Genomic DNA, 14,053 nt, shown 5'->3' with positions numbered 1-14,053 from the left:
CTGGAATGTTTGAGAAGACTTTAGGTACAGCGTCCTTCTGTAGCATGTTGTTGACGTCAGAGACAAAATCCTTACCCAATCTCAGATGACTCACTGCACTGAAATCTTAGATAGCTGTTTACAGCCACACAGGTATACCTCGTGGCTTTGGGGAGAAATTTTGTAACTTGAGGACAATCTGGTAGAATTTCCTTATTCTTTCCATTGTTCTCAGGATATTTATTGTGTGTAAGGATGATGCCAGGCTCTGTACAGGCTGCCATGCAGGAACTTTGGAAAAAGACACATTTCCCACATGAAAATTTCAATTAAAGCAATAGTTAGAGAATCACAGGAGTTCAAAGATTTCTCTTAAAGAACCCCAATAGTTGATGTTTAAAAATAATTGTGAGGTTTATCCGATGTATATGGCAGAATCCTGGTATTTCTCTTTGGAAACAAATGGTCATAGTTTTACATCAGAAAATATGGGGGTTATTGTTGGGATGGACACAATTCATACACATGGACCCTGCTTTGCTGCTGTTTCACTAGGCATTGCAGCCCAGCAAACCTCCCAACATGTGTTGGCTTAGAGCAATCATTTATTCTGATCTTTCTCAGTTAACTGGACTGGTGTGAGTAGTAGATCAGCTGGTGAGAGTCATGTTTTCTGAAGGTCTTTTAGGCTGGATTCCAAAGGACGCTTCACTCATGTCTGACTCAACACAAGGACTGGGTGAACACCTGGGGGCTGGCGGGTTATCTCCTTTGCTACCTCACCTCCCCATTCATGCCTTGAATACCCTCAAATCATGAGTCTCATGGTTGGTTCTTAGACCTAATGAATGAATTGATAAGTAAGACATGCACCCAGTGAAAGAAACCATGCTTGCTCTTTGTATATGAATAAAAATTAAAACAAACCAATACAAACAAGCAAGAACAACAAAAAAATGAGCAGCCGTCACTGGTGTATATCATTGCTTAAACCAACAAGACCCCTATTTTCATCTTCTCTGAAAATGTTTCTCTGCAACAGTTGGCTCCACCTCCTACTGTCAGCTTCTTGGAACTCCCACAAAGATGGCACAATGACAGCCCTTTTCCCTCTATGAGGACTGTTGTCATCTGGTTCATAGCACAAATAGAGAACCATTTAGTTGAAGATAAACAACATATTACCTAAAAGCCAAACAATGCAGATTAAGAGGGTCTCATCAAATAGTAGTCTTTATCTACAGGGCCCATCTCAGGTGTCATTTTGATCACTCATCCTCTCTTCCCGTGTTCACTGTCACAGCATACTCCAGCCTTATTCATGGGTATGCCTTTCTTCTTGCCATCCTTTAATCTAACATCAGATACTTTGAGGTGTCAATGCACAGTAAATAACACCTTCATGCCTCTCTTTCTTGTTGCTTTCCTTTATGAACTGAAATGCCCTCCTCTCTCACTGGAAAGTCTCAGGTTCTTGTTAGGTACACTCTCCTCCTTATATCATCCCTCTCACAGTTTTGGTCACTTCTCGATTTTGATGATAGATTATAGGCCCCATCATCAGCATGGAAATAATTTCTTGGGGAATTAGGCAATTCTTGCTCTAAATGAATAAGACTGATCTGAGACTCTGAGTGGATAAAGACTATCTTGGAACCCATGACTTTCGGAGCAGAACTTGAGTTTGATTTCACATCTACATGTCCCTAGATGATGCCCATTGTATTTGAATAACCTACAGGGTCCTACATGCTGTGCCTGCTAGACAAACACAGAGTGACTGCATTTTCTTTATTGACATTCATCAGCTCCGTTTATTTCACACTGGGCATTGGTTACATTCATCTTTATACCAGCTACTACCCTATGCTCATTGTGGCCAGGAGTGATGTCTCAGATAAAAAGAGAAGACATAGAGTCCAGGAGCCAATGTTCAACAAATGACTTCTGATTTGCCTCTGGGGTCCTACTCAACATCTTTTTCATGCTCCTCAACCCAAGTTTATGGTCTTCTCCCAGCAAATACAGCATTGCTCAAAACACAGTAGGTTATTTCTGGATTCTAAAGCCTTGCCTCCTGAAAGGTCTTTAGGGCTTTTCAGTTTTTGTTGAAAACCCCCAGAGAATAAATCTACTGTTTTGTAATGTTGTCCTTGATGCCTAAGTTCCGTGTGTGTGTGTGTGTGTGTGTGTGTGTGTGTGTGTGTGTGTGTTCTGTGTTGCTGTCCGTGGTGCTGAGCCTTGGTGCGTCTTGGCCTGTATTTGCAAGTGAGGGGCCAATAAGACAGAATTAAGAGAGAAATGTTTTGTTTTGTTTTGTTTTGTATTTGATAAATCACAGCTTAAACTATGATGAATGGAGCATGAATTGAATTTGAATTTTCAAACCACACTTTCTGCACTGCCTTCTCTCACACCCTCTCATATGCAACATAGTATTATTGGAAGTCTTGGCCAGAGCAGTCAGGCAAGAGAGAGAAAGAAAGGGCACTGAAATAGAAAGAGAGGTCAAACCATCCCTGTTTGAAGACATGATTCTATATCTAGAGAACCTCATAGTCTCTGCCCAAATGATCCTTAAGCTGGTAAACAACTATAACAAAGTTGCAGATTGCAAAATCAATGTGCAGAAATCACTAGAACTCCTATATGCCAACAACAGTAAAGCATAGGGCATAATCAGGAATGCAATTCCATTCACAATTGCCATAAAAAAGAATAAAATACCTAAGAATACAGCTAACCAGGAGGTGAAAGATTGTTACAATGACAATTACAAAACACTGCTTAAAAAACCAGAGATGACCCAAACAGACAGAAAAACAGCCCATGCTCATGGATAGCAAGACTTACTAAAACAGTCATACTGCCCAAAGAAATGTACAGATTCAATGCTATTCCTATTGACTTACCAATGACATCCTTCACAGAATTAGAAAAAAACTATTTTCAAATGCACATGGAACCAAGACTAAGTTGAATAACCATGACAATTTTAAGCAAAAACCACAAAGCTGGAAACATCACATTATCCAACTTCAAACTGTACTACAGGGCCACAGTAACCAAACAGTATAGTACTGGTACAAAAACAGACATATAGACCAGTGGGACTTAATAGACAGCCCAGAAATAAGGTCACACACCTACAACCATCTGATCTTCGGCAAAGATGACCAAACAAGCAATGGAGAAAGGACTTCCTATTCAAGAAATGGTTCTGAGTTAACCGGCTACCCATATGCATTGATTGAACTTGAACCCCTTCCTTGCTTTACATAGAAAAATCAACTAAAGATGGGTAAAGACTTAAATGTAAAACCCAAGACTATAAAAAAAACCTGGAAGACTACCTAGGCAATACCATTCTGAATGTAGAAATGGGCAAAAGTTTTATGACAAAGATACCAAAAGCAATCACAAGAAAAGCAAAAATTGACCAATGGATCTATTTAAACTAAAGAGCTTCTGCACAGCAATGGAAATTCTCAACAGAGTCAACAGACAACCACAGAATGGGAGAAAATATTTACAAATTATGTTTCTGAAAAAAAGTCTTATATCTAGCATCTATTAAAAACTTTAATAACTTTACAGTAAAGAACAACCCCATAAAAAAGTGGGTAAGGGGGCTGGGCACAGTGGCTCATGCCTGTAATCCTAGCACTGGGAGGCCGAGGCAGGCAGATCACGAGGTTAGGAGATCAAGACCATCCTGGCTAACACAGTGAAACCCCATCTGTACTAAAAATACAAAAAATTATCTGGGCATGGTGGCACATTCCTGTAGTCCTAACTACTTGAGAGTCTGAGGCAGGAGAATCGCTTGAATCTGTGAGGTGGAGATTTCAGTGATGGTTCTAACATGGCACTGCTGGTAAGAGGCAGAATCAGAACTGGAATCCAGGCAGCCTGGCTCCTGAATGCTTGCTTTTACCTATGGGTCCCCCTTTTCTTCAGGTAATCAGGGTCCTGACTGTGCTAGAGTGGGAAGGGGAAGCCTCAAAGTCTGTCCATTGACCTCTAAGCTGCTACACCATAGGAATCTGTTACAGGAGGGGAGGCCACACCTTGCCCAGCCCCTCTCACCCACTCTCAAACCCCTGGCTGGTGCCGTATGCACGGCCTGTGTCCTTGTCTATTGGCTCTTGTGTGAGATTCAGAGGGACACCAGTACTCTCTTTCGTGTGAGTAGTCCACGGTACGTGACAGGAGGGTGGAGGAGAAGGGAGACTATTTGCTAAAGGACTGACCTCATGTGTGAGTAATGTGGAAATGTCTAGTTCGCAGGATGGAGGCACTGTGTAGTTGCAGGTCCTGGAGACCCTGTAGCGCCTGGCATGAAACCTGCAGTGGCTGCACTGTGAGCCAGTCATGGGGCCTAGGGGAGGACACTCAGGGCATTGGGACTGTGGCTCTTTATCAAGGAGCATTGAATTTTCATGAAATCAACAACTCATAAGCCCAGGTCAGTGCCTTGGGATGAGGGAGCTCTTAGGGGCAGGAGGAGTTGAAGAGCCTCCCATGGATGAGGTCTGCAGTATCACCAGGAAGGCTTCTGTCTGCCCCAGGGAAAGCAGAGAAGAAATTTTTGTGTGTCCAGTGTGTGTCCCACAAGGGAGACACCTCCCCAACACACTCTGTGCTTTGCCCTCAGTGAGGACCCACAGCTGCAAGTAGATTTCCACACAGGGACGAATGAGGGGTCAGATTTTACCTTCCATTTTCGAGTGAACTTTGGTCGTTGGGTGGCTGTGAACAGTGATGTGTGTGGGGTCTGGTAGTCAGAGGTGACATGCCACAATATACCCTTTGAGGATGGCAGACCATTTGACCTGCACATCTCTGTGCTGGACAATGAGTACCAGGTGAGCAACCCAGGAGCTCCCAGCACCCAGCCTCCGTAGGCTCCCAGAGCAGCAGGCAGCTCTTCCTTAGCTGGCCCCACTGGTCCCTCAGGACCCATCTCCCATTACTGCTCCTGCCCCAGGCTTTTCCTTACAGAGCACCCTCTGCTTGCACTGCCACCCTCATCTCTTATTCCAAATCTGACCAGGGTCAAGGTTGGCTCACCTGCCATTTTCCCAAAGGTGAAGAATCTCCTCTGTCTTCACCCATAGTTCCTATTTCCATGTATGCTGTTACTTACATTTTCATTCAGACAAATAGATAAAATATGCATATGAATAAAGTTGCTTTATCAGTCCAAAATTTAGTCTTCCTCTCAGTTTTGAACCCCAATCCTGTTCCCCAGAACAACAGTATTACTAGTTTTCTACTCAAATTCCAGAAACAATATATGCTTATGGACACATACAGATCTATGGTTTCATTTCTTTTTAAACCAATGCTGTTTTAAGTTTCTCTACACATTACACTTTAGGAAGTGGGGTGGATTTAATGTTAAACACTATATTGGAGCAATCATCCATCCATGGTGCTGCCTCAATTTTTCAACATTGTACAGTATTCCTGTAGAAGAGTTACCCAGAACTACTGAACTTGATGCTTTTGATGGGCATCAGGCTGTTTCCAGTATTTTGCTCTCACAAATAAAGCTTTCCAATCTACCCTTTGTCATAAGCAACCTCCCAGTTTCTATATTGGAAGATAAGTAGAAAAAATGAAATAACTAGTTCAAAATTGTGTACATTTTACATTTCATAAATTAACACCTAAAAGGTGACTGTCTCTAAAGCTTTAGTAATAAATAAATAAGTATTTCCAGCCTTCCAAATCTTTTCCGTTAGGTAGACCCAAAGATTAACATTTTGTTCATATTTAGATGACAGATGTTTTTCATACACCTATCAGTTGTTCAGAATAATATCCTATGTTTGGCAACACCTGTTTTGTTCCTCCTCTCTGAAGATATTTGCATTTCCTTTGCCCCCACCATTACAGCTCTGAGCAACTCCAAAGACAAACTGGGCCATCAGCAGTCATAGTGAATGGGAGTTGTATTTTGTGGAACTGAAATGCATGCACTCAATGAACACAGTCCAGCACTAACCGCATGGCAGGCCCTGTGCAAGATGCAGGGATTGATGTTCATGAGAGATAGTCCCTGGCCATGGGAATATTTCAGGTGATAGGAGATACTGAGCAAACAGGTTCTGTGATACACAGAGCAGCAAAACCTCCCTGGAAAAATGAGAGAAAATATCGGAAATAAAATGAGCAACTGTCTGAAATAGGCACAAAGGTAGTCTGTAGATAGAAGTGTGTCTGCTGGGTTCTGATGTCTAATTAGGAGTTTTCTGGTTGAGTGCTGTAAGAACTAGGGCAGAATGGATATGATGCTTAAAGCTTGTTTGGTGGCATACGGTATTTCTGATGCATTTTTTTTCTTACAGGTAATGGTAAATAGCAAATACTGTTACAGCTTTGCCCAGCTACTCCCACTATGTTGTGTGAGGATGCTGCTAATGTGTAGAGATGTCTCTGTGACCTCAGTGTGTGTCTCGATGGAGGAAGATGACCACACTCCCTATTGTTGAGGAATCCCTATTCCTGTGTGACCATGGCATTCTCAGAGCCTGGTAATAGAATGATCACTCCTCACCCCTTCCTCTATACTTGGTCACTAAAACCACCCAATTTCCAAAGATTTGGCTTTATTTTAATGGGGAAAAGGTCAAAGTGAAACAAGGACACAAGTGACACAATAAGTGAGTCACAAGGCCACTGGAATATCTGAGATGACATAATGACAACATCCTCTGTGGCCCCTAATTTACGTCAGACACGCTGAACCAAAATTATTCTTCATTTTAGATGACTCACTGCAGTGAAATGTTAGGTAGCTGTTTACAACCACACAGGCATAATTGGCTTTGGGGAGAAACTTTGCAGTTTGAGGAAAGTCAGTTGAAATATCTTAATTTTTCACTCATTCTAAGGATGTTTATTGTGTCTGAATACTGTGCCTGACTTTGTGCAGGATATACTGAAGAAACTGCAGGAAAAAGTCACCAAATCTGCACCTGAAATTTTGTCATTGTTGTTTATCAAGATAAGGTTTTACTCTGTCATTCAGGCTGGAGTGCACTGGTGCCATTAAGGCTCACTGCAGCCTCGACCTCCTGAGCTCAAAAAATTATCCTGCCTCATTCTGCCAAATTGCTGAGACTACAGGTGTTCACCACCAGGCCCAGCTAATTTTTGCATTTTTTATAGGGATAGAGGTTTGCCATGTTGCCCAAGCTGGTGTCAAACTCCTGAGGTTGAGCAATCCACTCACGTCACCCTCCCAAGTCACTGGCATTACAAATGTGAGCCACTGTGCTTGGCCTGTACTTGAAAATTTCAATCCAAAACCTAGAGAATCACAGGAGTTCAAAGAAACACCTTTTGGGCTGGGCGTGGTGGCTCACGCCTGTAATCCCAGCACTTTGGGAGGCCGAGGCGGGTGGATCACGAGGTCAAGAGATCGAGACCATCCTGGTCAACATGGTGAAACCCCGTCTCTACTAAAAATACAAAAAATTAGCTGGGCATGGTGGCATGTGCCTGTAATCCCAGCTACTCAGGAGGCCGAGGCAGGAGAATTGCCTGAACCTAGGAGGCAGAGGTTGCAGTGAGCCGAGATTGCGCCATTGCACTCCAGCCTGGGTAACAAGAGCGAAACTCCGTCTCAAAAAAAAAAAAAAAAAAAAAAAGGAAACACCTTTTGTCATATTTAAAAAGAGCTGCCAGATTTTTCCATTCTATGTGGGTGAAATCCTGGAACTCCTTTATAGATACTCCTTTGTGGAGGTATTCCTTTTTAGAGATAAATTATCAGTTGTAGATCAGAAAATATATAGTTTATTGCTGGAATGAGCACAATTCATTCACGTGGACACAGTGAGCTGACCCTGCTTTGCTGCTGCTACAGTTGGCACTACAGCATAGGAAACCTTCCCAACATGTATTTTCATAAAGCAATCATTTATTCTGATCTCTCCCAGCTTTGCATGTTTACTGGACTCATGTGGGTGGTAGGTCATGCGGTGAGAGTCACATTTTCTGAAGGATCTGCAGGCTGGGATCCTAGAGGATTCTTCACTCAGGTTTGACTTGACACTGAGGGTGGGTGAACACGTGGGGGCTGGCTGGTCATCATCTTCCCTGTCTCCCCTCCACATTGGTGCCTTGAATTTTCTGAAATCATGAAGACCTTATAGTTGTTGGACTTCATCAATGATGACTGTCTTCCACCAAAGAAAGTCTTTCAAAAAACCCAAGAAGAAGGTGCAAGGCATCATAGGTCTTGGCTTTGAAAATTGGACAGTGTCACTTCTATGACATTATATTGATCAAGATGAGTCACACGGACAGCTCAAATCGAGGGGCGGGGGCTCCACAAGCTGTGGTTGTTTTGATTATTTGTCATAATGGGGTTGTTTTTGGAATGAAGTTCCACTCAATCTTTACTGGATTACGTACTGTTCACATACCAAGAGCAGTAACCCTGTAAACAACTATGGAAAGCAATACCATTATAGGAAAAGGCTCAGAGTGGAGTCCAGTGTCTTATCATCTAATCAGGACCTGGTGTCCATGAGGTGACTACAAATTACCAGGTGTACTTTCTCTGAACATATGCACTAATGGGTCAAATTATTGATGCTATACACATCAAACACGCAATACTGAAACGGACATCAGAAGAATGCAATTCACACATCTGTTTTAAGCATTATTTGAAAAAGAGAAGAAAAAGAATTTTACATCAAAAGGACAAGAAAATAAAATTATTTGAAGAGGGGCAAAATAAAATAGACAGCAGTCACTGGGCCATATTATTGCTTAAACCAGCCAGACACCTATTTATTATTTTCTCTGGGAATGTTTCTCTGCAGCAATTGGTTCCATCCTCTGTTCTCAGCTTCTTGGAGTTTCTACCAAGGTGGCAGAATGACAGTCCTTTTTACTTCTCAAGAGCTGTGATTATCTGCTTCATAGAAAATCTAGAGGACCACTTAGGAGAAACAACATGTTACCTACAAACTAATGAAGGATGTTTGAAGAAGATCCTGTCAAATAGCCCTTTTTTCCACGTGGCCCATCTCAGGCCTCATTTTGATTATCCTTATCTTCTTTCCACATGTTCATTGCCACAGCTTGTTCACCCCCAGCCTTACTCACGGGTATGCCCCTTTCCTTACCCTCATTTAGCCTAACATCTGGATACCTTCAGGTGCCAACACACAGTAAGTTCTACTCTTCATGCCTGTCTTCCATGTTTCATTCCCATATATAATAAAATTCCCTCCTCTCACTGGACAGTCTTGGGTTTGGTTTAAATACACTCTCCTCCTTACACCTTTCTGGACTCAGCGTTGTTCACTTCTCTATTTTTATAATAGATCACAGGCCTCATCACCTGTATGGAATTCATTTTTTGTGGAATTAAGCAATTCTTGCTCTGAGTGGATGAAAAGAATCCTGGGACCCATGGCTTACTGAGCAGTAAATGACTTTAATTTCATATAGACTTTTCCCTTTTTCCATATAGTGGCTACTGCATTTGAATAATTTGCATAGTCCCATGTGTTGGCCCTGTTAGACAAACACACAGTGATTGCCCTTTCTTAAATGGATTAAGTTTCTTTGTTTATGTTCTGTCTGGAGGATCTGTCCAATGCTGAAAGTGAAATGTAGAAATCTCCGGTTATTATTGTATTGAGGCCTGTTTCTCTCTTTAGCTCTAATAATACTTTATATACCTGGGTGCTCCAGTGTTGGGTGCACATTCATTATTATATCCTCTTGCTGAATTGATGCCTTAATCATTATATATTAACCTTATTGTCTCAGAGTTTTTCTCTCAGAATCTATTTTTGTCCAATATAAGTACAGCTACTCCTGTTCTTGTTTCATTTCCAGTGGCATGCAATATCCTTTTCTATTCTTTTCTCTTCAGTCTATGTGTGCTTTTATAGGTGAAGTGTGTTTCTTGTAGGCAACAGATCAATTGCTCTTGTTTCTTCATCCATTCAGACACTCTTATGTATTTTGATTGGAGAGTCTAGTTCATTTACTTTTAATGTTATCATTAATAAGTAAGTAAGTAAAGACTTAGTCCTGCTATTTTGTTATTTGATGTCTGGTCGTATTTTGGTCTTCTCTTCTTTTGTTCCTTCCTATCTTCCCTTACTAAAGATGATTTCATCTGGTGATATAGTTTAGTTTCTTGTTTTTTTATTTTTATGCATTCATTATATATTTCTTGGTTCAAGGTGACCATAAGGCTTGCAAATACTATCTTATAACTCATTATTTTAACCAGATAACTACTTGGCACTGCTTACATAAACGAACAAGCAAAAAGAAAACTCATAAAAACTCTACAACTTAACTTCATTCCCCTGATGTTTAACTTTTTGTTTCTACTTATATCTTATTGTGCTGTCTATATCTTCAAAAGTTGTAGTTATTATTTGTATTGGTTCACTGTTTCATCTTTCTGTTTAGGATGTGAGTAGTTCACACACCACAGTTACAGTGTTAAAATATTCTGTGTGTTTCCCCTAAAAAGTCTGCTGACAGATGTATTACAGCTGCATTGTGTGCTATTTTTTTTTTATATTGGGCTTTTAGGATCATTTATTTGCCCTTGACCTTTAAAATTTTGATTACTAAATCGCTTGAGGTAGTCTTTGGTTTCGGTCAGCTTGGTGATCTATAACCTGCTTGTACTTGGATGTTGATCTCCTTTTCTTAGTTTGGGAAGTTTTCTGTTATCCCTTCGAATAAACTTTCTACCACGATTTCTTTCTCTACTTCTTCCTTAAGGACAATAATTCTTAGGTTTGTGCTTTGGAAGCTGTTTTCTAGATCCTTTAGTCATGTTTCATTGCTTTGTGTTTTTTTTATCCTTTCCTCTTTTGTCTCGTCTGGCTGTGTATTTTCTTTTTCTTTTTTTTTTTTTTTTGAGACGGAGTTTCGCTCTTGATCAGTTCTGCTGTTAAAGACTGATGCATTCTTCAGTATGCCAATTGCATTTTTTTTATTTTGTTTTACTTTAAGTTCTGAGATACATGTGCAGAATGTGCTCATTTGTTACATAGGTAAACGTGTGCCATGGTGGTTTGCTGCACCTGTCAACCTGTCACCTAGATGTTAAGCCCCACATGCATTAGCTATTTGTCCTGATGCTCCCCCTCCCTTTGCCCTTCTAACAGGCCACAGTGTGTGATGTTCCCCTCCCTGTGTCTATGTGTTCTCACTGTTCAGCTCCCGCTTATGAATGAGAACATGCATTGTTTGGTTTTCTGTTCCTGTGTTAGTTTGCTGAGAATAATGTCTTTCAGCTTCATCCATGTCCCTGCAAAGGACGTGATCTCATTCCTTTTTATAGCCGCATTTTGCAGCTCCAGAATTTCTGTTGGATTCCTTTTAATTATTTCAACCTCTTTGTTAAACTTATCTAATAAAATTCTGAATTCCTTCCCTACGTTATCTTAAATTTCTTTGAGTTTTCTTCACATCACTAATTTGAATTTTCGGTCCTAAAGGTCACTTGTCTCTGTTTCTCCCTGCTGCTTATTTAGCTTATATGCTTTACTGGATGTTGTTGACACTAGCAGGTGTCATTCAGTGTCTGAGAATTAAATAAGTAGCTATTTATTGTGATCTTCACTGCCTGGGCTTGTTTGTGCCTATCTTTTTGGGGAAGACTTTCAGATATTCAAAAGGACTCAAGTGTTGTGATCTGACAGGAGAATTCTCTGGATTGCAAGGCAGAGCCTCTTTTTCTTTTGCCTTTCTCCCAAACATACAGCGTGTGTGTATGTCTTCTGAGACACATAAAGCTGGGGATGGAGTGACACAGGCACCATTGTGGCCACCACCACCATGACTGGATCTTACCTAAAGCAAGCATAGCACTGCCTGCTGTAACCAATACCTGGTTACAGCCTTGGTTCACTCAAGACACACAGCCCTAAGGCTCTAGAATCAGCATACAGCAAAGGCAGCCACTTCTTTGTGCTTCCCTTCAGGGTGGTGAGTTCCCCAGGCCTGGGGTGGGTCCAGAGGTGCCACCTGGAAGTCAAGGACTAAAGTAAAAAACCTTAGAGGTCTTCTTGGTGTTTGATTGTACACTCAAACCCCAAGATTCAGTCCTTTCTACTCTCCCCTCTCATTTCCAAAGGCAGTGGTCACCCCATGGCCACCACCACCATAGAGAGTACTGCCAGACTACCACAGATGTTCCCTTAAGGCCCAAGGGCACTTAAGTCAACTTAGAGTGAATGCTGCCTGGCCTTGGACTCACCCCACAGGGGAGTGAACTCCCCTCTGGCCCAGAGCAGGTAAATAGATGTCATTCAAGAACCAAGTCCTGGAATTAGGAACCCCAAGAGCCTGCCTGGTGCTCTACTCCCTTCTGGCTGTGCTGGTACCTAAGGTGCAAGGCAAAGTCCCTTTTAGCTTTTTCTCTACTTTTACCAAGGAGAAGAGGTTTTCCCCACAGCCACCACAGCTGATAATGTGCTGAGTCACATCAGAAGCCAGCAGATCTCAGAGACTCATCCAAGGCCCTCAGCATAGTACCTGGGTATTGCTGGTGGCTATTCAGAGCCAAAGGGCTCTTCATTAGCAGGTGATAAATGCTTCCAGGAATGGCTCCTTCCCTTCAAAGCAGCACGTTCCCTTCTGGTCCAGGATGTGTCTAGAAAGATCATCTGGGAGCTAGGGCATGGAATGGGGGCCTCATGACTCTGACTGGCACGCCTATCCTGTTGTGGCTGAGCTGATATCCAAGATGTGAAATAAAGTCTTCCCTACTCTTCTCTCTCCTCTTCCTCTCCGCTCCTCAAGTGAAAGGAAGGGGTCTCTTTTGGAGCCACAGGCTGTGCATCCTGGAGTCAAGGGAGAGGTACTGCCAGCAGCACTCCATTAGTCACCCAAGCTGCCATCTCAGCAGGTCTCCAGACCCCGTCTTGTCTCACCAGACCCCAGTCCATTGTCTCTGGCCTGAGTTCATCCCCAAGACTCACCTCAGAAATTCTGTCCTTATGGCCTCGACTGCCTTTCAAGGTTACTTGGAAACCCACAGCACTGTAGCCCTTACTGGTAACGTTTGCAGGAAGTCATCCTTCAATCGCTAAGATCAGGGATATTCCTCTGGCTAGGGCTGGCTTAAATGCTCCCTTCATTGGTGTGTGTCAGCTGCACTTGATCTCATGTTCTCTTCCTCTCTAGCAGGACAGCAGTGACTCCAATGCCTCACAATTGCTGTGCACTCCCTCCCCCAGTACCCAGAGACTCTGCACCACACCACTGCTGTCCGGATCAAGGAGTGGCATTGGCATTGGCAATTCAAGACTGTTTTTCCTATCTCTTTGGTGCCTCTTTCAGTGACACAGAGTTAAAACCAGGTATCTCTGAGGACTCAGCTAGTTTTTTATTCATACGGAGGTGTTTTCCTGCATAGATACATGAGATTGGTAAAGCCCTTGATTCTGCCATCTTGCAAAGCCTACCCAAAGATTTAAATTCTGATGAAATTCATTTTGTCTGTTCTTTAGTTTCTTGTGCTTTTGGTGTCATATTCAATAAATCATTTCAAGATCCCATGTCATGTAATATTCTTCTATGGTTTTTCTGTGGTTTTTCTAAAAATTTTAAAGTTATAGATCTTACATTTATTGTGTGATATATTTTGAGTTAAGTTTTATATGGGGATTATGGTAAGGACCCAACTTCTGATGTAAACTTTCTCAGCTTTTTCTTTTAATTCCTTCAGTGCATCCCACACAAATTCAAGCAGTTTTGAGACACAAGAAATATTCTTAGAATGAGTGAAGAATTAAGATATTTCACTTGAAGTTTCTCAGATTGTGAAGTTTCTCCCCAAAACCAATTATGCCTGTGTTGTTGTAAACAGATACCTAACACGTCACTGCAATAAGTCATCTAAGATGAAGGAAGAATTTTGGTTTATAGTGTCTGATATAAATTATGGGTTGTAGAAGATGTTCATTTTGTCATCTCAGACACTCCAGTGGCCTTGTGACACTAGATATGTCTCTTGTGTCCTTGTGCCACTTTGTCTTTTTCCCCATTGAAATAAAAACCAGAT

At 41.8% G+C, this 14,053-nt stretch overlaps 1 pseudogene; it reads left to right on the top strand.

Annotated features, from left to right (window-relative positions):
* The first annotated feature begins 2,510 nt into the window (after positions 1-2,510).
* LOC141581147 (uncharacterized) lies at positions 2,511-14,048 on the top strand (annotated as a pseudogene).
* Positions 14,049-14,053: the final 5 nt, after the last annotated feature.

The sequence above is a fragment of the Saimiri boliviensis genome, chromosome 14 (assembly GCF_048565385.1).
Source record: "Saimiri boliviensis isolate mSaiBol1 chromosome 14, mSaiBol1.pri, whole genome shotgun sequence".
NCBI lineage: Eukaryota > Metazoa > Chordata > Mammalia > Primates > Cebidae > Saimiri > Saimiri boliviensis.
Note: the sequence above shows the minus strand (reverse complement) of the source record. Positions and strands in the feature narration are given on the sequence as shown.